This window comes from Scyliorhinus torazame, chromosome 1 (assembly GCF_047496885.1).
Source record: "Scyliorhinus torazame isolate Kashiwa2021f chromosome 1, sScyTor2.1, whole genome shotgun sequence".
NCBI lineage: Eukaryota > Metazoa > Chordata > Chondrichthyes > Carcharhiniformes > Scyliorhinidae > Scyliorhinus > Scyliorhinus torazame.
In genome coordinates, this window is record NC_092707.1 from 45,709,597 (window position 1) to 45,735,177 (window position 25,581).

The window sequence follows — 25,581 nt, forward strand, 5'->3', positions numbered from 1 at the left end:
CCAAGATGGCGCCAGAGCATGGCGACTCTCGGCCAGCTCTCTCACCCAGACACTTTGATTTTATCTCTTATCACCGTTCTGACTTACTAAAACTCTTTTCCACACTGTAACCAATCACTGTTTGTCGATGTACCATTTGTCAATGTTCTCTGTTGATTCTTCTTTTTTTGTCTACTATGTACGTACTGTGTTCGTTCCCTTGGCCGCAGAAAAATACTTTTCACTGTACTTCGGTACATGTGACAATAAATCAAATCAAATCAATCTGGATGACATTTTGATAACCAGCACCAATGAACAAGAACACTTAGAAGCCACACTATAATGCTTTCAGGTGCATGGGTTGCATGCCAGGAAAGATAAATGTAATTTCTTTCAGATATTCATGCAATATCTAGGATACGTAATTGATAGTAAGAGTCTATATAAAGCACCTGAAAAGATGGAAGTCCTTATGGAGGCTCCACGGGAATGAATGTCACTCAACTTAGGTCATTTCTAGGGTTAATCATAGAATCACAGTATTTAATAATAATAATAAAAATAATTTTTTTATTGTCACAAGTATGAAGTTACTGTGAAAAGCCCCCAGTCGCCACATTCCGGCGCCTGTTCGGGTAAACTGGTACGGGAATTGAACCCGCGCTGCTGACCTTGTTCTGCATCACAAACCAGCTGTCTAGTGCAGAAGGAGGCCATTCGGCCCATCAAGTCTGCACCGGCCGTTGGAAAGAGTACCCTACTTAAGCCCACGCCTCCACCCCATCCCCATAACCCAGTAACCTCCCCTAACCTACTGGAAAGTAAGGAACAATATAGCAGAGCCAATCCGCCTAACCTGCACATCTTTGGACTGTGGGAGGAAACCGGAGCATACGGAGGCCCAAAGAACAAAGAACAATACAGCACAAGAACAGATCTTTCGGCCCTCCAAGCCTGTACCGATCATGATACCATCCTTGGCCAAAACCCTCAGGACTTCCTAGTGCCATATCCCTCCATACCATCCTATCCATGTATTTGTCAAGATGCTTTTTGAATGTCGTCAATGTATTTGCTTCCACAACCTTCCCTGACGACGCGTTCCAGCCACTCACCATCCTCTGTGTAAAAACCTGCCTCGAACATCTCCTCTGAACTTTGCGCCATAGACCTTAAATCTCTATCCCCTGGTGACTGACCCCTCCACCCTGAGAAAGAGTGCCTGCCCATCCACTCTATCCATGCCCCTCATAACCTTGTAGACCTCAAATCCACGCAGACACGGGGAGAAAGTGCAAACTCCACACAGACAATCGCCTGAGGCCAGAATTCAATGCAGGTCCCTGGAGATGTGAGGCAGCAGTGCTAACCACTGTGTCACCGCATTAAAGAAAGCTGTGATGAGTAACCACCCAAACATATAAAAATGTGGCAGAAGCAAAGAGGTTCAAGGCTACAGTGACTTTGATGGTTACGGACATGACATGATGATTAGTGCTGCAAGTTGCGGGGTTTTTGGTGATGAGGGCACAGATGTGTCTGTGCTCATCTGCCTGGAGAACCAGTCTCCTGCTCCACTGGTTCTTGGTTAATCCTATGTAGTTCACTCTTCAGCACTGGATCCCTTGTTGAGGGTTTGGCCTTCATTATCTTCTGCACCCTCTTTCCGCTCCTGTGCCTTACTGCTGCTCAGGATTCTGCTATCCCTGCGGAAGGCGTTGCACCTCATCATCAGAATCTGACAATTATGACCTCATGGCCAGGTGCAGCCGTCCCATTGGACAGGCGGCCACCCAATTATCCTTGGCAGCCTTGCCCCCTGCCCAGGATGGCGATGACATCATTGAATGCCTGAGTGCTGAGTGACCACACTCTTTACCAAATGCCAAGGCCCCTTTTGCACTTCAGCCTCTTATGGGGCTGAGATAATGCCACTGAGGTAGCCTCCCCTCAACTGATTTGCAACAGACACTCCTGAAACTGGTGAACTGCCTTCAGAATCCTACCCTCGCCCTCCCACAAGTTCTTAAAGAGCTCTTAAGTCAGATTAATTGGTCTCAACAGGGAGGGGAATTACCACAAGACCATAAGACATAGGAGCAGAATTAGGCCATTCAGCCCATCGCGTCTGCTCCGCCATTCAACCACGGTTGATATTTTCTCATCCCCATTCTCCTAACTTCTCCCCATAACCCCATATCCCCTTATTAATCAAGAACCTATATCTCTGTTTTAAAGACACTCAGTGAATTGGCCTTCACAACCTTCTGCCCCATTTCTGCCCCACCCTCATCAGCCTTGTTTCACATTTCTGGTGCTCAGAATGCAGTCCAGGCACTGACATGCCACCTGGCACTGGTATTTTCAGGACACTCCCACCCCCGTTTCTGCCCGGGCGAGGGGGGCTCAAAAGTTCATCCCATTATTGCAGTAACTTCTAACGAGTTCACACCCAATTAATTGCTCTCTTTATTGAAATCGGGGTACCATCCCATCTGCAAACTAACTGCTGGCATTAAACTAGCGGGAGGGAATATCTCCCAAAGGTCACATTTTCTAGAGTGACTTGCAGCAGTCTCATTCAGAGCCACTGCTTAGGTCACTCAACATGCATGTTCGACTGGATTTGCACCTCAAATTGACTCCCCCTGATTCTATGTACTTCATTAAACATTGATTGTTCGATTAAAATTAAGCTCCATTCATGCATCAGGCAGGAGCTAGCACTACCAATGTGGAGGTTCTTGGTAAAATGGCAAATGGAGGTGAGGGAGTATGTGTCTTTTCAAAAATGTTTGGAAACTTTACTGCTCTGTTCCCACCCGACTGAGAGAGTTACATTGCTCTTCATATCTTTCTAATACAGTTACAGGGAAGTGATTTACAACTGATTTTACAACTTGTGTGCTGACGCAGGTTTGTGAAATTCCAGTAAAATCGTCTCCCTCCTTTTAATTTCTCACCATTTATCCTTTGAAATTTGTACAACAGAAATTGTGGTGTCAGCGCCTCTGTTAATGGTGCTGCCCCTGCGTTCGCTGATGCTAGTTAATCATTCATATTCTGGGCTTCACTTGCCTACAAATTGCATTTAGGATGTGATGGGAAAGGAAGATCATGCCGGCGTGCAGCATTCACAGGTTTCATAAGCTTTAATTCTGCAACAAAAGCTCTTCCTGAGGTGGGGGAGCCGTTCAGTCGCAACACGGAATACGTGTTGCTCTTAATGCAACTTAAACCGTGCTCAAAATGGTTTTCCTCTGCTCTTTCACTGGCAGAAAGAGCCTATAGAATGATACTGTTCTGGAAAAGGTCCTTGATCTGAAACATGTTTCTACCTCCACAGGTGTTGCCTCACCAGCTGAATATTTCCACCTTGGTTCTGTCTTCATTTGAGATTTCCAGCATCTGCTGTATTATACTTTTGTTGGGCTGCTTGAAGGAATAATTAGTACCTTTATAGTAAAGCAGCAGTTTGTGGAAGCAAGCCTATAGGAAAAGGATAGAACAATATATTGAATATCAATTGTTTTGTTGATGCTTTATTACAGGTTTCACTTGATCATAATGCCCAAGAGTTAAACACATGTTTCGTGGGATGAAACAGAATTTGGTGGTAAACTCAGCAGGTCTGGCAGCATCTGTGGAGAGGGAAACAGTGTTAACGTTCCAGGTCCGTATGACTCTTCTTCAGAGTCTTCGACTGTAGAGTTTTTCCAACATTTTCTGATTTAATTTCAGGTATCCAGCATCTGCAGTGTTTTGCCTTTATTTTAATAATAATAACCTTTTATTGTCACAAGTATGAAGTTGCTGTGAAAAGCCCCTAGTTGCCGCATTCCGGCGCCTGTTCGGGTAAGCTGCTACGGGAATTGAACCCGCGCTTCCGGCCTTGTTCTACATCACAAACCAGCTGTCTAGCCCACTGATAAACCAGCTCTTTATGACTATTTTACAGCTAGAACACAGGACTACTTGTGTGCCAAACAGCACAAGCAGAAAGAAATAGACAGAGATAAGAGATCCCATAACAAACGCATCAAATCTAAGCTCTGCAGTCCTGCCACATCCAGCCGTGAATGATGGTAGACAATTGAACAACTCACTGGAGGAGGAGGCTCCACAAATATCTCCGTCCTCACTGCTGAAGGAGCCCAGCACATCTGTGCAAAAGACAATGCTGAAGCATTTGCAAAAATCTTCAGCCAGAAGTGCCGAGCGGATGATCCATCTCTGTCTCCTCCGGAGGTTCCCAGCATCACAGATGTCAATCTTCAGCCAATACGATTCACTCCACATGATATCAAGAAACAGCTGAAGGCATTGGATATGCAAAATCTATGGGCCCTGACAATATCCCAGCAATAGTACTGGAGACTTGTGCTCCAGAAATTGCCACATCTCTAGCCAAGCTGTTCCTGTACAGCTACAACACTGGCATCTATCCGGCAATGCGGAAAGTTGTCCAGGTCTGTCCTGTACACAAGAAACAGGATAAATTCAACCCATCCAATTAGCGCTCTACAGGTATACTCTCCATCATCAGCAAAGTAATGGAAGGCGTTACCAACAGTGCTATCAAACGACACTTACTCAGCAATAACCTGCTCACGGAAACTCAGTTTGGTTTCCACCAGGGTCACTCAGCTTCTGGCCTCCTTCTGCACTGTAAATTCTATATCTATATCTATATCTAAAAGCCTTGTTTCAAAGAAGGAGAAAAGAACTGAATGCCAGAGGTGAGGAGAGAGTGACTGCCCTTGACACCAAGGCAGCAATTGACTGAGTATGGCATCAAGGAGCCCTAGCTAAACTGGAGTCAATGGGAATCAGGAAGAAAGCTCTCCGCTGGTTGGAGTCATACCTGGCACAAAGGAAAATGGTTGTGGTGGTTGGAGGTCAATAATCTTAGCTCCAGGGCATCACTGCTGGAGTTCCTCAGGGTGGCATCCTAGGCCGAACCATCTTCAGCTGCTTCAACAATGACGTCCCTTCAATCATAAAGTCAGAAGTGAGAATGTTCGCAGATGACTGTACAATGTCCAGCACCATTTGCAGCTCCTCAGATAATGAAACAGTCCATGTAAAAATGCAGCAAGACCTGGGCAATATCCAGGCTTGGGCTGACAAGTGGCGAGTTACATTTGTGCCCCACAAGTGTCAGGCACAATGACCATCTTCTGCAAGGGAGGATCGAACCATTGCCCTTTGTCATCCAATGGCATTTGATCCAGCAGAGGGCAGTAGAGCAGAGCTGCTGATTGGCTGTTGCGGGGGAAACTTGCATACGTGCATTGTGGTCACCCTAACGTGAAGGTGTACCTGAGCAAGCGACCCTAGGTGTTCAAGTGAAGGCAAGCATCCAGCAGAGGGCAGTAGAGCGGAGATGCTGATTGGCTGTTGCAGGGGAAAGTTGCATACATGCATTGTGGTCACGCTAACTTGAAGGTGTACCTGAGCAAGAGACCCTACGTGTTCAAGTGAAGGCAAGCATCCAACAGAGGGCAATAGAGTAGAGCTGCTGATTGGTTGTTGTGGGGGAAATTTGCATATCTGCATTGTGGTCACCCTAACTTGAAGGTGCACCTGAGCAAGAGACCCTAGGTGTTCAAGTGAAGGTGAGCATCCAGCAGAGGGCAGTAGAGCAGAGCTGCTGATTGGTTGTTGCGGGGAAAATTTGCTTACATGCATTGTGGTCACCCTAACTTGAAGGTGTACCTGAGCAAGAGACCCTAGGTGTTCACGTGAAGGCAAGCATCCAGCAGAGGGCAGCAGAGCAGAGCTGCTGATTGGCTGTTGCAGGGGAAATTTGCATATGTGCATTGTGGTCACCCTAACTTGAAGGTGGTTTGTGGAGGAGCTGTTGTCAAGTGACACTTACATTTGAGGTGAGGGACGCCATCAGTGTCCCTGCTGATTTCATCTGTGGGAAGTGCACCCATCTACAGCTCCTCAGAAACTGCGTTAGGGAACTTTGGATCATTCGGGAGGCAGAGGTGGTCACAGATAGAAGCTGCAGGCATGTAGTTACTCCGAAGAATAAAGATAGATGGGTGATGGTGAGAGGGGCTGGGAGGTAGAAGTCAGTACAGGGATCCCCTGTGGTCGTTCCCCTTAGTAACAAGTATACCGCTTTGGATACTGTTGGGGGGGGGGAGATTTACCAGGTGTAAGCCATGGGGTACAGGTCTCTGGCACAGAGTTTGTCCCTGTTGCTCAGAAGGGAAGGGGAAGAGGAGTAGAGCATTAGTCATTGGAGACTCCATAGTTAGGGGAATAGATAGAAGATTCAGTGCGAACGAGAGAAACTCGCAATTGGTGTGTTGCCTCCCAGGTGCCAGGGTCCGTGATGTCTCGGATCGTGTTTTCGGGATCCTTAAGGGAGAGCAGCCCCAAGTCGCAGTCCACAGAGGTACCAATGACATAGGTAGGGCTTGGGATGTAAGGCAGGAATTCAGGGAGCTAGGGTGGAAACTTAGATCTAGGACAAACAGAGTTATTATCTCTGGGTTGTTACCCGTGCCATGTGCGAGCGAGACGGGGAATAGGGAGAGAGAGGAGTTGAACACGTGACTACTGGGATGGTGCAGGAGGGAGGGTTTCAGATTCCTGGATAATTGGGGCTCATTCTGGCGTAATGGGACCTCTACAAATGGGATGGTCTGCCCCTGGACCAGAGGGGTACCAATATACTGGGGGGGAAATTTGCTAATGCTCTTCGGAAGGGTTTAAACTAGTTCAGCAGGGGATTGGGAACCTGAATTGTAGCTCCAGTATACAGGAAGTTGAGAGTAGTGAGGTCATGAGTAAGGTTTCAAAGTTGCAGGAGTGTGCAGGCAGGAAGGTGATTTAAAGTGTGTCCACTTCAACGCCAGGAGCATCTGGAATAAAGTGGGTGAACTTGCGGCATCGGTTGGTACCTGGGGCTTCGATGTTGTGGCCATTTTGGAGACATGGATAAAGCAGGGACAGGAATGGTTGTTACAGGTGCCGGGGTTTAGATATTTCAGTAAGCTCAGGGAAGGTGGTAAAAGAGGGGGAGGGGTGGCATTGTTAGTCAAGGACAGTATTACGGTGGCAGAAGGGCGTTTGATGAGGACTCGTCTACTGAGGTAGTATGGGCTGAGGTTAGAAACAGGAAAGGAGAGGTCACCCTGCTGGGGGTGTTCTATAGGCCTCCGAAAAGTTCCAGAGATGTAGAGGAAAGGATTGCAAACATGATTCCGGATAGGAACGAAAGCAAAAGGGTAGTTGTTATGGGGGACTTTAACTTTCCAAATATTGACTGGAAACGCAATAGTTCGAGTACTTTAGATGGGTCCGTTTTTGTCCAATGTGTGCAGGAGGGTTTCCTGACACAGTATGTAGATAGGCCAACGAGAGGCAAGGCCATTTTGGATTTGGTACTGGGTAATGAACGAGGACAGGTGTTAGATTTGGAGGTAGGTGAACACTTTGGTGATAGTGACCACAATTCGATTACGTTTACTTTAGTGATAGAAGGGGTTAGGTATATATCGCAGGGCAAGAGTTATATCTGGGGGAAAGGCAATTATGATGCGATGAGACAAGACTTAGGTTGCATCGGATGGAGAGGAAAACTGCAGGGGATGGGCACAATGGAAATGTGGAGCTTGTTCAAGGAACAGCTACTGCATGTCCTTGATAAGTATGTACCTGTCAGGCAGGGAGGAAGTGGTCGAGCGAGGGAACCGTGGTTTACTAAAGCAGTCGAAACACTTGTCAAGAGGAAGAAGGAGGCTTATGTAAAGATGAGACATGAAGGTTCAGTTAGGGCACTCGAGAGTTACGTTAGCTCGGAAGGACCTAAAGAGATAGCTAAGAAGAGCCAGGAGGGGACATGAGAAGTCTTTGGCAGGTAGGATCCAGGATAACCCTAAAGCTTTCTATAGTTATATCAGGAATAAAAGAATGACTAGGGTAGGAGTAGGGCCAGTCAAGGACAGTAGTGGGAAGTTGTGCGTGGAGTCCGAGGAAATAGGAGAGGTGCTAAATGAATATTTTTCGTCAGTATTCACACAGGAAAAATACAATGGTGTTGAGGAGAATACTGAGATTCAAGCTACTAGACTAGAAGGGCTTGAGGTTCATAAGGAGGAGGTGTTAGCAATTCTGGAAAGTGTGAAAATAGATAAATCCCCTGGGCCGGATGGGATTTATCCTAGGATTCTCTGGGAAGCTAGGGAGCAGATTGTTGAGCCTTTGGCTTTGATATTTATGTCATCATTGTCTACAGGAATAGTGCCAAAAGACTGGAGGATAGCAAATGTTGTCCCCTTGTTCAAGAAGGGGAGTAGAGACAACCCTGGTATCTATAGACCAGTGAGCCTTACTTCTGTTTTGGGCAAAGTCTTGGAAGGGTTTATAAGAGATAGGATGTATAATCATCTGGAAAGGAATAATTTGATTAGTGATAGTCAACACGGTTTTGTGAAGGGCAGGTCATGCCTCACATACCTTATTGAGTTCTTTGAGAAGGTGACCAAACAGGTGGATGAGGGTAAAGCAGTTGATGTGGTGTATATGGATTGCAGTAAAGCGTTTGATAAAGTTCCCCACGGTAGGCTACTACAGAAAATACGGAGGCATGGGAGTCAGGGTGATTTAGCAGTTTGAATCAGAAATTGGCTATCTGGAAGAAGACAAAAGGTGGTGGTTGATGGGAAATGTTCAGACTGGAGTCCAGTTACTAGTGGTGTACCACAAGGATCTGTTTTGGGGCTGTTTGTCATTTTTATAAATGACCTGGATGAGGGCGTAGAAGGATGGGTGAGTAAATTTGCAGATGACACTAAAGTCGGTGGAGTTGTGGACAGTGCGGAAGGATGTTACAAGTTACAGAGGGACATAGATAAGCTGCAGCGCTGGGCTGAGAGGTGGCAAATGGAGTTTAATGCAGAAAAGTGTGAGGTGATTCGTTTTGGAAGGAATAACAGGAAGACAGAGTACTGGGCTGACAATAAGAGTCTTGGTAGTGTGGAAGAGCAGAGAGAGCTCGGTGTCCATGTACCTAGATCCCTGAAAGTTGCCACCCAGGTTGAGAGGGTTGTTAAGAAGGCGTACGGTGTGTTAGCTTTTATTGGTAGAGGCATTGAGTTTCGGAGCCATGAAGTCATGTTGCAGCTGTACAAAACTTTGGTGCGGCCGCATTTGGAGTATTGCGTGCAATTCTGGTCGCTGCATTATAGGAAGGATGTGGAAGCATTGGAAAGGTTGCAGAGGAGATTTACCAGAATGTTGCCTGGTATGGAGGGAAGATCATATGAGCGACGGCTGAGGCACTTGAAGCTGTTTTCGTTCGAGAGAAGAAGGTTAAGAGGTGACTTAATTGAGGCATACAAGATGATCAGAGGGTTAGATAGGGTGGACAGTGAGAGCCTTTTTCCTCGGATGGTGATGTCTAGCACGAGGGGACATAGCTTTAAATTGAGGGGAGATAGATATAGGACAGATGTCAGAGGTAGGTCCTTTACTCAGAGAGTGGTAAGGGCGTGGAATGTCCTGCCTGCAACAGTAGTGGACTCGCCAACACTAAGGGCATTCAAATGGTCATTGGATAGACATATTGACAATAAGGGAATAGTGTAGATGGGCTTTTGAGTGGTTTCACAGATTGGCGTAACATTGAGGGCCGAAGGTCCTGTACTGCGCTGTAATGTTCTATGTTCTATTACCATCGCTGGAGCCTTAAAATCAAGATCCTGGGGATTACCATTGATCAGAAACTGAACTGGACTAGCTATATTAATACTGTGGCTACCAATGCAGGTCCTACAGTGAGGAACTCACCTCCTGACCACCCAAAGTCTGTTCACCATCTACAAGGCACAAGTCAAGAGTGTAATGGATTACTCTCCACTTGCCTGGATGAGTGCACTCCAGCAACACTCGAGAAGCTCAACACCATCCAGGAGAAAGCAGCCCGCTTGTTTGCTCCCCCTTCCACTTTCAAATCCGCCACACCCAACAAACAGTGGCAGCCGTGTGTACCATCTGCAAGATGCACTGCAGTAACTCACCAAGGTTCCTTAGACATCACATTCCAAACCCATGTCAACTACCATCTAGAAGGACTGGTGCAGTCGATACCTGGGAACTCCACCACAGGGAGGTTTCCCTCAAAGTCTCACCACCCTGACTTGGAAATATATCGCTGTTCCTTTACTTTGGGGCAAAATCCTGAAACTCCCTCCCGAACAGCACAGTGGGTGTACCTGCACCTCAGGGACTGCAGCAGTTCAAGAAGACAACTCGCCACTACCTTCTGAAGGACAACTTCAATGAATGCTAGCCTAACCACAGACACACACATCCCGTAAGTGATTTTTAAAAACATGTTTTCTGGGTCTGTTTATTTACATTCACAGTGCTGGTAGGTAGGGAGTCTTGACCCAGCGGCTGAAATGGAACACTGATATGGTTCAAAGTCAGGATGGTAACTGGCTTGGAGGAAACGTCCAGGTGGTGGTGTTCCCATGTATCTGCTGTCCGTTTCCTTCTAGATGGTAGTGTTGTGAGTTTGAAAGGTGCTGTCGAAGGAGCTTTGGTGCATCTTGTAGATGGCACACATCACTGTCATCGTGCGCCGGTGGTGCAGGGAGTGAATGTTTGTGGAAGGGGTGCCAACCAAGCAGGCTTTTTTGTCCTGCATTGTGTCAAACCGCTTGAGTGTTGTTGGAGCTACACTCATATAGGTGCAGGGAGAGTATTCCTAATTTGTACCTTGTAGATAGTCGACAGGCTTTGTGTGTCAGGAGGCAAGTTAGTCACCACAGGATTCCTAGCCTCTGACCTGCTCTTGCAGCCACAGTAGTTATATTGCTAGTTCCGTTCAGTTTCTGGTCTGGATGACACCTCCCCCCCCAAGATGTCGATAATGAGGAATTCAGCAACGGTAATGCCATTGAATGTCAAGGGCAATAGTTAGATTTTGACTTGCTGGAGATGGTCATTGCCTGGCACTTGTGTGGAGCGAATGTTACTTGCCACTTGTCAGCCTGGATATTGTCACATTTTTGCTCTATTTGGACGTGGATTGCTTCAGTATCTGAGGAGTTGCAAGTGGTGCTTAACTTCATACAATCATCAGTGAACATTCCCACTTTTGACTTTATGATGGAAGGAAGGTGGTGGATGAAGCTGATGATGATGGTTAGGCCTCAGATATTCCCCAGAAAAATACCTGCAGTGACGTCCTGGAGCTGACATGATTGGCCTCCAACAACCACACCCTTCCATTGTGCTATGTGTGAGTCCAACCGGAGGAGAATTTTCTTCCCCGATTCCCATTGGCTCCAGTTTTGCTGGGGCTCCTCGATGCCGGACTCGATCAAATGAGGCATTGATATCAAGGCTGGCCACTCTATCTCACCTCCTGAGTTCAGCACTTTAGTCCATCTTTGAAACAAGGCTCTAATGAGGTTAGCGGCCCGAGCAGAACCAAAATCGGTTATTGCGGAACAAGTGCTGCTTGATTGCAGTGTTCATGACTCCTTCCATCGGTTTACTGATCATCGAATAGGTTGCTGGGGTGGTAATTGGTTGATTTGGATTTGTTCTGTTTTTTCTGTACAAGACACATCTGGGCAATTTTCCACATTGCCAGATAGATGCTAATGTCGTACCTGTTCTGGAGCAGCTTGGCGAGGGACATGGCAAGTTCTGGAGCACAATCTTCAGTACTATTGCCAGAATATTGTCAGGTCCATAGCCTTTGCAGTATCCAATGCCTTCTGTGCAACTGTGCTAACCACTGTGCTACCATGCTGCCTGAGTTGTTTAATTGTCCACCACCATTCTCAGCTGCATGTTACAGGACTACAGAGTTTAGATCTGATCCGTTGATTGTGGGATCTCTATGACATAACTTTGCCTAACACCTGCTGCTTATACTGTTTGGCACACAGGTAGCCTCTATGTTGTAGCTTCACCACGTTGGCACCTCAGTTTTTGATATGCTTAGTGGTGCTCCTGGCATGCCCTCCTGCACTCTTCACTGAACCAGGGTTGATCTCCTGGCTTGGTGGTAATGGTAGAGTGAGAAATATGCCATAGAGTTACATATTGTGGTTAAGTACAATTCTGCTGCTGCTGGTGTCCATAGCGCCTCATGGATGCCCAGTCATGAGTTGCTGGACCTATTCAAAATCTATGCCATTTAGCACAGTGGCAGTGACACACAACATGATGGGTGGTATTTTCAATGTGAAGATGGATTTTGCCTCCACAGGGACTGTGCGGTGGTCACTCCACTGTCATGGATAAATGCATCTGTGGGAGACATGTTGGTGAGGGTAAGGTGTTGTGGAAATAATAATAGAGACAGAGGCTTTGAGCTTTGTTTCACGAATTTTATTTTACACAATATCGTGGAGAGACTGCAGTAGGCTAAATAGCCATTCCACAGTACTCTGAATTATACAGAATTATAGTCTGAAATACAGAAAGAAGTGAACAAGCAACTGGCTGGCCATTGTTTATATTAAACAAACCTTGGAAATGCTCTTGGTTCCTTATCTAGTATGTATTTTCTTGCCCTTGCTAAAACAACTGTTTCTAAGCAGTATTTTGTTTACATTATCCGACCTTCTAAGTTTTGTTCAGAAGCAGAGTTAAAATATAGTCAAGCAATCCCATCATGCTTTGAAGTGCCTTTTCTTTAATAGCAACTAATTTTAATGTATTCTCTCAGCGGCCAATCAATCCTCACATTAACTTTCCTTCGACATAAGGTCTAGTGTGTTTTTCCCTCTTGTTGGTTTTCTCACTATCTCACTGCTGACCAATTCTAGCAGCAATGTCCTTTAGGACCTGGCCAGCTCAGTCAGCAGTGGTGCTTTGATGATGGGCATTGAAGTCCCCCACCCAGAATACACTCTGGGCCCCTGCCACCCTCCAAGTTGGGTTCAGCAGGAAGGATGACTGAGGGAAGACAGTACATGGTAATCAGCCCTTGTTTGGCCTGAAGCCATGAAAAGTCATGGGGTCCGGAGTCTATGTTGAGAACTCCCAGGGCAGCTCCCTCCCAGATGCATATACCACTTTGTCACCGCCTCTGGCACCCAGGGTTGGTGATGGCCACACTGTTGGGGGCATTGTTTGTAAGGTATGATTCTGTCAGTATGATAGCTGTCACTTGACCATGTCTGTGAGCACAAGCCCTCAGATGTTAGTCGGAAGTCAGAATCGACAGGGCAGTACAGTAGCACACGTGGCTAGCACTGTGGCTTCACAGCGCCAGGGTCCCAGGTTTGATTACCCGCTGGGTCACTATCTGTGCGGAGTCTGCATGTTCTCACCGTGTCTGTGTGGGTTTCCTCCGGCTGCTCGGTTTCGTCCCACAGTCTAAAGATGTGCAGGTTAGGTGGATTGGCCACGCTAAATTGCCCTGAGTGTCCAAAAAGGTTAGGAGGGGTTATTGAGGTAGGGTGGATGTGAGGGCTTAAGTGGGTCGGTGCAGAGAGACTGCAGTATGTGATGGGCCGAATGGCCTCCTTCTGCCCTGTATGTTCTATGTATCTATGACAGGGCTGAATTTGCCGTTGTCAGTTCTGGTGCCTAAGTTGTTGCTGAGTTGTCCTTCCAGTTTCATTCCTTTTTGTAGGCTTTGTAGTGGTTTGATATAACTGAGTGGCTTGCTGGGCCATTTCAGAGGGCATTTAAGAGTCAAGCACATTGCTGTGGATCTGGAGTTACACATAGGCCAGACCAGATAAGGATGGCAGATTTCCTTCCCGAAAGGGCATGAGTGAACCTGATGGGTTTTTAATCACAATCGACAGTGGGTTTGTGGACTGTTGTAACGAAGGTCTCTATGATACACCATGCCAGAAATCAGTCGAAGCTTGCATTCAGATTGAACAGCTGGAACTTTTAAGTCCTGGCAACATCCTTGGAAATCTCGTCTGCACTCTCTCTCCAGAGCAATTATGTTCTTCCTGTAATGTGGTGACCAAAACCGTGCACAAAATTTCAGCCGTGGCCTAACCGGCAATTTATACAGTTCCAGCATTACACCCCTGCTACATTCAATACATTACCTAACCAAAGAAAACATTTCCACTCATTCAACCAAACGATTAATATAATTCTGGAGTCAAAGCTATCCTCTTCATTATCAACTTCATGGCCAACCTTCGTGTCATCAGCAAATTTCCAAATCTTGTCTCCCACATTCAAATGTAAATCATTAATATGTACAACAAACTGCACTGAGCTCTGTGGAACACCACTGGAAACAATTTTCCATTTGCAAAATCTTCCATCAGCCATCACCCTTTGTTTCCTGTCACCGGGCCAATTTTGGTTCTAGCCTGTGTCCCATGAGATCTCACATTTCTGACCAGTCTGCCATGTGGGACCTTGTTAAATGTCTGAGATTAAAAGTTCCCAGGCTGGGAAAGGAAAAGAACAGAAGTAACCCTCAGGAATTAAGAATCACTTTGGACTTGTTTGGGTGAATTGAATGTCTACTTAAAGGATAGGATAACGTATACCTGTGATGTGTGTGTTTTCGATCGTGCTAAAATATAAAGGGGGTCATTCGGTTCTGTACTTTAAAGTATAATTTGCCAATCAAGGTAGCACTTGGTCAAGAGAGCTTTTTGTTCAAAAAAACATCTTAAGGGGAAATCTTGTTGTGTCATTCTTTCAGCTATTAACTGGAGGTTTGAATTTATATTGAGAAGTTATCAGTCTCCACTGGGATCTCTAGGATCACAACAAAGTAAAATATGAAGTTAACAAGCATGTTTAATCATGTTGAAAAGCTTCAATAGCACTGAGAGGTGAGTGCAGAAGTACTGTCGTTGTCGGTTTGGGTCATTGTAGTAAGATTGCTGGATACAGTTTGGGTTCGGAATAGGTTCCTCACCTGAGGAAGGAGCTGCGCTCCGAAAGCTAGTGATTTGAAACAAACCTGTTGGACTTTAACCTGGTGTTGTAAGACTTCTTACAGTGCCCACCCCAGTCCAACGCCAGCAACTCTACAACACACTATAGATGTTGACATTGCGGTAATCTTTTGGTGGAAGTTTATTTGTTTTTGTTTGGTAAGAGGGATTGGGATGTGGCAATATTTGGATGAAAAGTTTTGGTAGTGTGTTCATAGTTGATGAAGCAGGTTTGTGGCACTAATATTTGGTGGTTGAGGTTATTTAGGAACATTTGGGTGAGGGACTTTGGTAATAGTTGTCTGAGGGGAATGGCATTATGACACGATTGACTTGATACAAAAAGCCGGAGTTGGGAAATCATAGAATCCCTACAGTGCAGGAGTAGAGTCTGCATTGCCCCTTCGAAAGAGCACCCTACCTAGGCCCAATCCTCACTCTAGCCCTGTATTTCCACCCAACCTTTGGACACTAAGGGGCAATTAAGCATGGCCATCCACCTAACCTGCACATCTTTGGACTGTGGGAGGCAACTGGAGCACGCGGAGGAAGTCCACACAGACATGGGGGTAAGTGCAAACTCCACACAGACAGTCACCCGAGGTCGGAATCAAACCCGGATCTCTGGTGCTATGAGGCAGCTGTGCTAACCACTGTGAACTATCGGCTCCGTGTGCCACCTCGGGCGAGAGTGCCTGCAAAAGTGGAATGTTCTCTCTGAGGTGGGTGTTGGTGGGGGAGAACTGGACTTGGGCCCATAGGTCAGAGAAACATTTCAGAGGCTGCAGAGTTAAGAAGTGGGCTTTTTGAAAGGCCTGCTTCACTGCTCTGGGACTTGTAAAACAGCCTTATCTGTAACACCCCCTCACCTACCCTCAATGGCCCCTCATACCTCCATGACAGGCCATGCCCCTTCAATAATAAAAGTAATAATCTTTATTAGTGTCACAAGTAGGCTTACATTACCACTACAATGAAGTTATTGTGAAAATCCCCTCGTCGCCATACTCCGGCGCCTGTTTGGGTACACTGAGGGAGAATTCAGAATGTCCAATTCGCCTAACAAACATGTCTTTCGGGATTTGTGGGAGGAAACCGGAGCACCCAGAGGAAACCCACGTAGATACGGAGAGAACGTGCAAATTCTGCACAGACAGTGACCCAAGCCGGGAATCAAACCCGGGTCCTCAGTGCTGTGAAGCAACAGTGCTAACTACTGTGCTACCATGCTGCCCCACCCACCCCAAATGGCCCCTCATACTCTCCATGCCAATATATCGCTCTTCAATGTCCATTTACCTAATATCTACTCTGTTCAGAAACCATGAAACCTACGGTAACAATGTGAAAAGTCTTTAAAGCATTCGGTCATAAATTTCTTTAAAACAAATTCCTTTTACGAGAGCCTTAGAAATGTGTCAATTGACCAATTCTTTAAAGAATCAATAGCAAAACTGCAAGTACTTGGCACCTCTTTATCTTGAATAATAATCATTTAGTAATTGAGAAATAGATCCATGAGAGAAAGTTGCCAATCAAGTAATGTTTTCCCTTGGGTGCAGCTGTTTCAACAGACTATTGGATGTATAGGTTCTCAGCCAAGAATGCATCAGAAAATCCAGTCTGTCCGATTCTGAAAAAATCTAGCCTTATATATTGGATCGATGGATTCCACCATAGAATCCCTACTGTGCAGAAGGAGGCCATTCAGCCCATCGAGACTGCATTGACTCTGTGAAGGAGGACCCCACCTAGGCCCATTCCACCACCCCATCCCTGTAACTCCACCTAATCTGCACATCTTTGGACTGTGGCAGGAAATCGGAGCAGTTGAAGGAAACCCACGCAGACATGGGGAGAACGACCAAACTCCACACAGACAGTCACACAAGGCTGGAATTGAACCCGGGACCCTGATGCTGTAGGCAGCAGTGCTAACCACTGTGCCGCCGTGCCACCCCATTATATGGGGTGAATCCTGCGAATGGGGGAGTTGGATAATGTAGTCGTGTTTAGGTTTGGAATGTTTCATAGAATTTACAGTGCAGAAGGAGGCCATTCGGCCCATCGAGTCTGCACTGGCTCTTGGAAAGAGCACCCTACCCAAGCCCACACCACCCTATCCCCATAACCCAGTAACCCCACCCAACACTAAGGGCAATTTTTGGACACTAAGGGCAATTTTGGACACTAAGGGCAATTTAGCATGGCCAATCCACCTAACCCGCACATCTTTGGACTGTGGGAGGAAACCGGAGCCCCCGGAGGAAACCCACGCACACACGGGGAGAACGTGCAGACTCCACACAGACAGTGACCCAGCCGGGAATCGAACTTGGGATCCTGGAGCTGTGAAGCAATTGCGCTAACCACTATGCTACCGTGCTACCGTTGCTGTGGAAATGTCTCAGTCATAGGATTGGTTACACGGGATGAGACAGGGTGAGCAAAATGCACAGGGTAGATGTTCTTGACAATATTTCAGTGAGGGGTGCAGGGTTGTATTGCAACAGTTTTTGGATGGGGGGCAGTTTAATTATTGTAGCACATTTGAGGGTGGTGGAAGGATAATGTAATATTTTCATGGGAGGTTGACATTGTTGTAACATGTGGATAAAATAGCAGTGGATAATGAGTGAGAAGAGGTGAAATTTTACGATAATGTTTTAGAGATGGCGAAGTTGCATATTGTAGTGATATCTGGGATAGAGGCTCCAGTACAGAACAGGTGATATGCTTAAGAAATGTTTGGGTGCAGCTGAGCGGCTGGCCGAGTGATAATTGGGTAAGGAGGGTTCAATGCTACAGGAAGGTGAGTGTTTGCTTCAGTATACCCATGTGCTGATGTATGTTGCATAAAGTACATCCTAACTCACATACTTTTACGATGTGTGCAGGGCTTATTATATAACCAGTCATTTCCTCTGCATCATGGCACACCAAGGTTCACAAATTTACCAAATTGCTTCATTTCAAATGCTGAAGTGAAGCAAAGTAATTATTGGAAACCTATCATTGCAGTTAAAACGAGAAACTTTAGATGGTGCTGCAGGGGTTTTTTCAGTTTCATTAGCATGGAGGCTTATTGCTGATTCAAAAATAGGCAAGGAATCGCAAAGAAAATAGCAGAAGCCTTATTTATAGTTCACAGTGGGTTTCTGATAATTGTATATATTCGTAAAATATGAATGCTTATGGAAATGGATAATTCACTGATACAAATGTGTAATCATTCTGGTACTAAAATGATCTGACCATCGGTAGCAGCAAGGAACCTATCTACTCCCATTGGGGGAGATCGCAAGATAATTTTAGATAAAGGCAGACATTTAACCTATTTTTGTTCGCGCCCCCAGAAAATCTCTCCAGTCAACAATCCCTCCCTGCTCCTTTATGGGCAGCACAGTAGCATTGTGGATAGTGTAGCCAGTTAAAATGGCTAACTCCCAATTTAGAATGGCTAACCCCGATTTAAAATGGCGAACGGAAAAGGCTGATGGGAAAATCAACCAGCAGGACTAAAACAAGCAGCTGCAGGTAAAACTGTGTATTCGCCTCTGGGAAGGCAAGACAAGATTGATACCTGCAGCCATCAGCATAACAAAACACCAGCCATCTGAATACTAATGAGCAATCCCCGGGAACAATGTGCAACAATTTAGACACACAAAGCCAACCCAGACTTTTTGGCGCCAACAGGAGCCTACACAAAGGGAGGTGAACGATCACCCCAAGACCGCCCATCGATCAAGGAATCGCTCCAGCATTGGAGAATATCGAACCAAGTGATTGGGACAAAGTCCAATCACTTGGAACCAGGTACAGGGTCCACCCCAAAAGGCGGGAAGCCCCTGCGGACTATAAGAATCGAGTCCAAGTTCAAATCGACCCTTCTGCAACCCTTTCTGCCTTCTGCACCCTTCTGCTGACCTTCTGCAACAGCTGCTCAAATCGTAAGTCTTACTTCAACGCTCGCTACGAGATAGGCGCTCCTAGCTATCGATCTGTACCAGCTTCGAATCCCGCAGGCTCAGAACCCAAACAAAAGGCCATTCGTTTCCCTGACCTGGTGGGCCATTTCCAAAGTTAAGTATTGGCCTGTTAGTTGTAAGAAGTAGCTTAGAAGTAGAATTTATGCATAAGTATTGATTACTATATATAATAAATGTACGTTGATTTAACTCTTATTAAGCGGTGTGTTGGATTATTGATCATTACTCGGACTTGAACCACGTGGCGGTATCAGAAAGATACCTGGCGACTCAAGAGCAAAGGTGATAGAACAAGAGCAATTAAACTAAGGCTAAAGTTAGCAGCAACAATAGCACAATTGCTTCACAGCTCCAGGGTCCCAGGTTCGATTCCGACTTGGGTCACTGTCTGTGCGGAGTCTGCACATCCTCCCTGTGTGTGCGTGGGTTTCCTCCGGGTGCTCCAGTTTCCTCACACAGTCCAAAGATGTGCAGGTTAGGTGGATTGGCCATGATAAATTGCCCTTTGTGTCCAAAATTGCCCTTAATGTTGGGTGGGGTTACTGGGTTATGGGGATAGGGTGGAGGTGTTGATCTTGGGTAGGGTGCTCTTTCCAAGAGCCGGTGCAGACTTGATGGGCCGAATGGCCTCCTTCTGCACTGTAAATTCTATGATCTATGATCTATTGCCGCATCTAATTATTTCTTTGATTTTATTTGACTTATTATTGTCACATGTATTAGTATACAGTGAAAAGTATTGTTTCTTGCATGCTATGCAGACGACGCATACTGTATATAGGGAGGGGACGAGAGACGACAGAATGTAATGTTATAGTTATACCTATGGTGTAGAGAAAAGATCAACTTAATACCAGGTAGGTCCATTCAAAGTTTGATGGAAGCAGGGAAGAAGCTGTTCTTGAGTCGGTTGGCACGTGACCTCAAACTTTTGTGTCTCTTTCCTGACGGAAGAAGGTGAAAGAGAGTATGTCCAGGGTGCGTGGTGTCCTTAATTATGCTGGTTGCCTTTCCGAGGCAGCGTGAATTATAGATAGAGTCAATGAATGGGAGGCTGGTTTGCGTGATGGACTGGGCTACATTCATGACCTTTTGTTGTTTCCAGTGTCTTAGGCAGAGCACGAACCATACCAAGCTTCTTGATCAACCCCAAGGCTTTTAGCACCCGCTACCCAGGTATCATCCCAAGGGTTGATCACTCTTCATGTGATGAGGTGACATCATTGGCCAGAGCCCGTACTTGTCGCAAAATGATTTCCATTAACAGCGTTGAACAGATTGAGTTCAATAATAAAGCAGTGGGTAGGTGCTCAGTGTAGGCGCGCAAGAAAACAGATCCAGCCCACGTATCAAGGTGAGTTTTTAAACAAATGTATGAAATAAACTGGGAATCATAGCAAGCTGTTTACAGCACTTTTATTCCAGTCAGTGTAATATTATAACCAATATAATCCTGCACGCAATGCTGTAAATTTTGTTGTCATCGACTACTTTGGGTTTTTGTTTGCCTCAGACGGGCTGCAAATTGTAATAACAAAATCCCACTGGGCCGCAGCTGCAGCCTGCTCTTTGTGCCATGTGTGACAACAGGGGTCAAAGGTGGGGACCGAGTTTATCACCAGTTTGAGTGCCCAGCAATTGCGGAGAAGAACAGGCCAGACAAGTGTCAGCAGTAAAACTCAACCCTTCATTTGAGCAGATTAAGCAGTTTGCTTATTGCTTGTGACATGATTTAGACAAATGGCTTGGTAATCCGTCAGCTAAACCCGTGCAGGCCCTGTGAGGAACCAGTGGGGGATCCCATTACCTTACATGTGTTAACAGCCAAACTCTTTTGTGTAAACAACAAACTGTCTTTCCTCAAAAGCCTGATTTTTAACTCATTGTCTGTGGAAAGACCAACGACTCTCAACATGATTAATAGGTCTGGCCCCTGAGTGGCAGGCCCCAAGGGTGGGTGGCGGGAGAAAGAGGGAGGTAGTAGGCTGAAACTGGGGGGAGAGAGCCACCCTGTGGTGAAACAAAGAACTGCCGCAATGTTTTTGCATCCAAGGTAGTAAGTAAGCTGGTAAACAAGGCACAGCAGAAAAACCGATGGATAGTGATAAGTGGGAATAGAACCCAGAAGAGTCTCTGCTTTCGTTCTTATCTCAGTCTTACATTCCGCTCTGGATCCTCAAAGGGAGTCTCACAAGAAACATTCCATTCATTTATTTTCCTGGAGCAGCATTCCACCAAGATGGCCTCCTGTGTTCGGTGTCTGATTTCCAAAGCAGATGTTTGTGAAGGACCAGGGATACCAACAGCAGACGCATGGAGCATCAGCAGACACGGCCCCCGAGGAAATCCCTGCAAAATCCACATCTCTTGAACACAAAGCAAAGTAGATGTGGGAGCTGCAGAAACATTCATGTTCCTGAAATCACAAGTGTCCACCTGAGCTTTTGCAGCAGCCATTCTGTGGCGAAATCCAGACAACAACCCTGCTCAGAGTCAGGGGTCGGCGTTCCAGGTTCGGTACAGCCAGGAATTGCCTCGGGAGTTACCTTGATTAATTACTGGAACTTCAGCAGAGAACCTGGATAAATCGCACAAATGAGGTTTCTGTCAATCATTCCAGCAAAGTTATAGAAACTGACTAGGAAGATCCGGGAGGAAACTACTGCCACGTGCGTGTCACATTCGGAAACCGTGGATGGGATTTTCCACCCCCGTGGCGTGTTTTCCGGTGGCGGATCGCATTGGCGGGGGGGGGGGAGGAGGGGCAGGATCTCCCGGTCCTGCCGAGATCGACGGCATTTTGCATTGTTCACCGTGCTAGCCGCGCAGTGGGGGTGAGAGTGGTGGGGGGAACCATCTGCGGGACCGGAAGATCTCACCACCAGGATGGGCCGAAAATTCAGCCCGATATCTTTCCTTATTTTGGACTTCCTGGGTGAACTCATTTGCCAGTGCTTCACAAATGGGTGTTGACACTTTTAGCCGAAGCTCAGAGGTGCTGTGGTTCTGTTTCCAGACTAGAGATCTGGACTAATAATGGAGACAACGTGAATTAAAATCCTGCCAAACGTATATTTCAGTTTTAACTGGCTGGAAGTAATAAACCTGGTATCATTACAAGTGACTAAAGCTGCCAGATGTTCGTAAAATCCCAACTGGTGCACTGATGTTCCTTAGGAAAACAGAGTTGCTGCCCTGACCTGGTGTGGCCGATACTTGACGCAACTCCCACACCAATACCGTTGATGCTCAGAAGCCCTCTGAAATCACCTAGCAAAATAACTGATGGATAGCGATAAGTGGGAATAGAACCCAGAAGAGTCTCCGCTTTCGTTCTCATCTCAGTCTTACATTCCGCTCTGTATCCTCAAAGGGAGTCTCACACAAAACATTCCATTCCTGTTGTTGAGGAGGATAGTGCGATACAGGCTAATAGGCTGGAGGAGGTAGATATTCGGAAGGAAGATGTGTTAGAAATTTTGAGAAGCCTGAGGATAGATAAGTCCGCTGGGCCTAATGGGATATATCCTAGGATTCTTTGGGAGGTGAGGGATGAGATTGCAGAGTTTTTGGCTTTGATCTTTTTGTCCTCACTGTCTACAGGAATAGTGCCAGAAGACGGGAGAGAGGCAAATGTTGTCCCCTTCTTCAACAAAGGGAATAGGCATAACCCTGGGAATTATAGGCTGGTTAGTCTCACTTTGGTCATAGGTAAATTATTGGATAGGGTCCTGAGGGATAGGATTTATGATCATTTAGAAAGATAATCCAGGATAGTCAGCACGGATTTGTGAGGGGTAAGTCTTGCCTCAGAAGTTTGATTGTATTCTTGAGGATGTAACTAAGTACATAGATGAAGGTAGAGCAGTTGATGTCGTATACATGGATTTTAGTATGGCGTTTGATAAGGTGCCCATGGTCGGCTCATGCAGAAAGTAAGGAGGCATAGCATAGAGGGAAATTTGGCCGATTGGATCAGTAGCTGGCTATCACATAGAAGACACATAGAAGGTGGTGGTAGATGGTAAATTTTCATCCTGGAGCCCAGTCACCAGCGGTGTACCACAGGGATCAGTGCTGGGTCCTCTGCTATTTGTGATTTTTATCAATGACTTGGATGATGGAGTTGAAGGTTGGGTTAGTAAATTTGCTGATGACACCAAGATTGGTGGAGTAGTGGATAATGTGGAGGGCTGTTGTAGGCTGCAAAGAGACATTGATAGGATGCAGAGCTGGGCTGAAAAGTGGCAGATGGAGTTTAACCCTGCTAAGTGTGATGTGATTCATTTTGGTAGGACAAATTTGAATGCGGATTACAGGGTTAACGTCATGGTTCTGAAGAATGTGGAAGAGCAGAGAGATGTCGGAGTTCATGTCCATAGATCTCTGAAAGTTGCCACCTAAGTGGATAGAGCCGTGAAGAAAGCCTATAGTGTGTTAGCATTAATTAACAGGGGGATTGAGTTTAAGAGCCGTGAGGTTATGCTGCAACTGTACAAGACATTGGTTAGACTACATTTGGAGTATTGTGTGCAGTTCTGGTCACCTCATTATAGGAAGGATGTGGAAGCATTGGAAAGGGTGCAAAGGAGATTTACCAGGATGCTGCCTGGATTGGAGTGTAGGTCTTAGGAGGAAAGGTTGAGGGAGCTAGGGCTTTTCTCAGTGGAGCGAAGGAGGATGAGAGTTGTATAAGATGATGAGAGGGATAGATATAGTGGACGTTCAGTGACATTTTCCTTGGGTGGATGTAGCTGTTACAAGGGGACATAACTATAAGGTTCATGGTGGAAGATATAGGAGGGATGTCAGAGGTAGGTTCTTTATTCAAAGAGTGGTTGGGGCGTGGAACGCACTCCCGGCTATGGTAGTGGAGTCGGACACTTTAGGAACTTTGGTTATTGGATAGGCATATGGAGTGCACTAGAATGATTGGGAACAGGTTGATTTGATCTTCGTTTCAGACTAGTTCAGCACAACATCGTGGTCAGAAGGGCCTGTACTGTGCTGTACAGTTCTATGTTCTATGTTCTGAACCAAATTGAAGACCAGCCACCACCTTATCCAGGGCAACATTCCAGCAACATTCGCACCTGAATTTAAAAAGATGAATGCCTTTGTTAGAATAGCAGACTGAAGAATATTATGCAAAGTGATCAAATATTTATCCAGCAGTATCAGTAACAATAGTGTCTTGCCTTAAATCATTCACAGTCTTGCATCCAGTATGCTTCTTTTGTGGCATGCTTTCCAAGGGCATTGCTCCTGAAAGTGGGTCCTTAGACATGTCACGCTTCACGATCACATGTCCACAGAACATAAATTACTGACTGATTGGCTGAAATAAGCATTTCTCTGTTAGGCTATCAATCAAATATCTGATTGATTGACTAACTAAGAATGAACGAAAAGCAGTTTATTTCAGTGGATAATTACCAAGGCGGAATAAGTAAACAGCAGTAAAGTTAGCAATTAAATCATCCCATTTTTTTTTTCAAAGCGGCTAATCCCAATATAAACCTATCAATCAAATGGCTCAAAATAGATTTGTGAACTTCACCACCTTTTCAGGGTGATTCGGCTTGGTTAATAAAAGTGTCGTCATTCATATCCCAAGAACAGATATAAACTATTGAATTAGTCTGCTCTTATTTCAGGCATTTATGTTTCTTCTGATTGATATGTGGAATGGGGTCAATCATTGCACACTCCTCCCCTCTTTAGCCTCATGAACGTTGCTGAGGTTTGATGACCATCACTCCATTCTCTGTTCACTGGTCTGCTGCAACCCATTCACCATGGTTCTTCAGCAAACCAACATATCTATTCCCATCTCCTTTCAGTAAGCTGCCTCAGTCCGACTCCTGTGGTCTCTTCAGACACCTGACCTGGCATAAACCATGTGCTTCTTATACCTGTCTGACCCAGCCAAAATTCTTCCTGTCATAAGAAACAGAAAATGCTAGAAATACCCAGCAGGTCTGGCAGCATCAATGGGGGGACAGAGTTAATATTTCGAGCCGAATATGACTCCTCTTCGCATGCTTTTCCCGCATTGACTTCTCCTGAACAGTTTCCAGCTCTGATCCTTCATGGCCGTTTCCCATTTCAACCTGTCTCAGCAGGGCCCTAACCCTTTCCCATCCCACCCTGACCAGCCCCAAATGTGTTGCCACCCTAAATTTGGTTTCCCCCTATAATGCGTACACTGCTCCTCTATGTGCTTGACAGCTGTACTAGTGAAGCTGTGGCTGAACAAACTACTGCAACTGCAATCAGTAACAATGGCATGGGGGTTTAATACACTGAATCACCAGTTTCTCAACACAGAGCTTCCCGATTTTCCTCCTCCAGGTTACTCGATTAATTCTTAGCCCGTCTTCTGTCGCAAATGCCCAAGTTGAGTTATCCCTCCAATAACCTCTCCTCAACCTCCACCCAGGTTTGTGTTGTGAAGTAAACGGCAAAGGAGAGTCCGAGGAGTTCATAAGAAAGACGTTTATTCAGCATAACAGCAGTATTTACACAGGACCCGGTTACACACCTCAAGTTCTTCACTCCTTTCTGTCAGCTGCTACGGCAGCTTCCTGTTATACTAATGCTGGTTAACTCACAACCCAGTCAGCACCAGGGAACAATCATCTCCAGCTGGATGAGTCGCATGCAGGGTTATAACACCCCTCCCCCACCAAAGT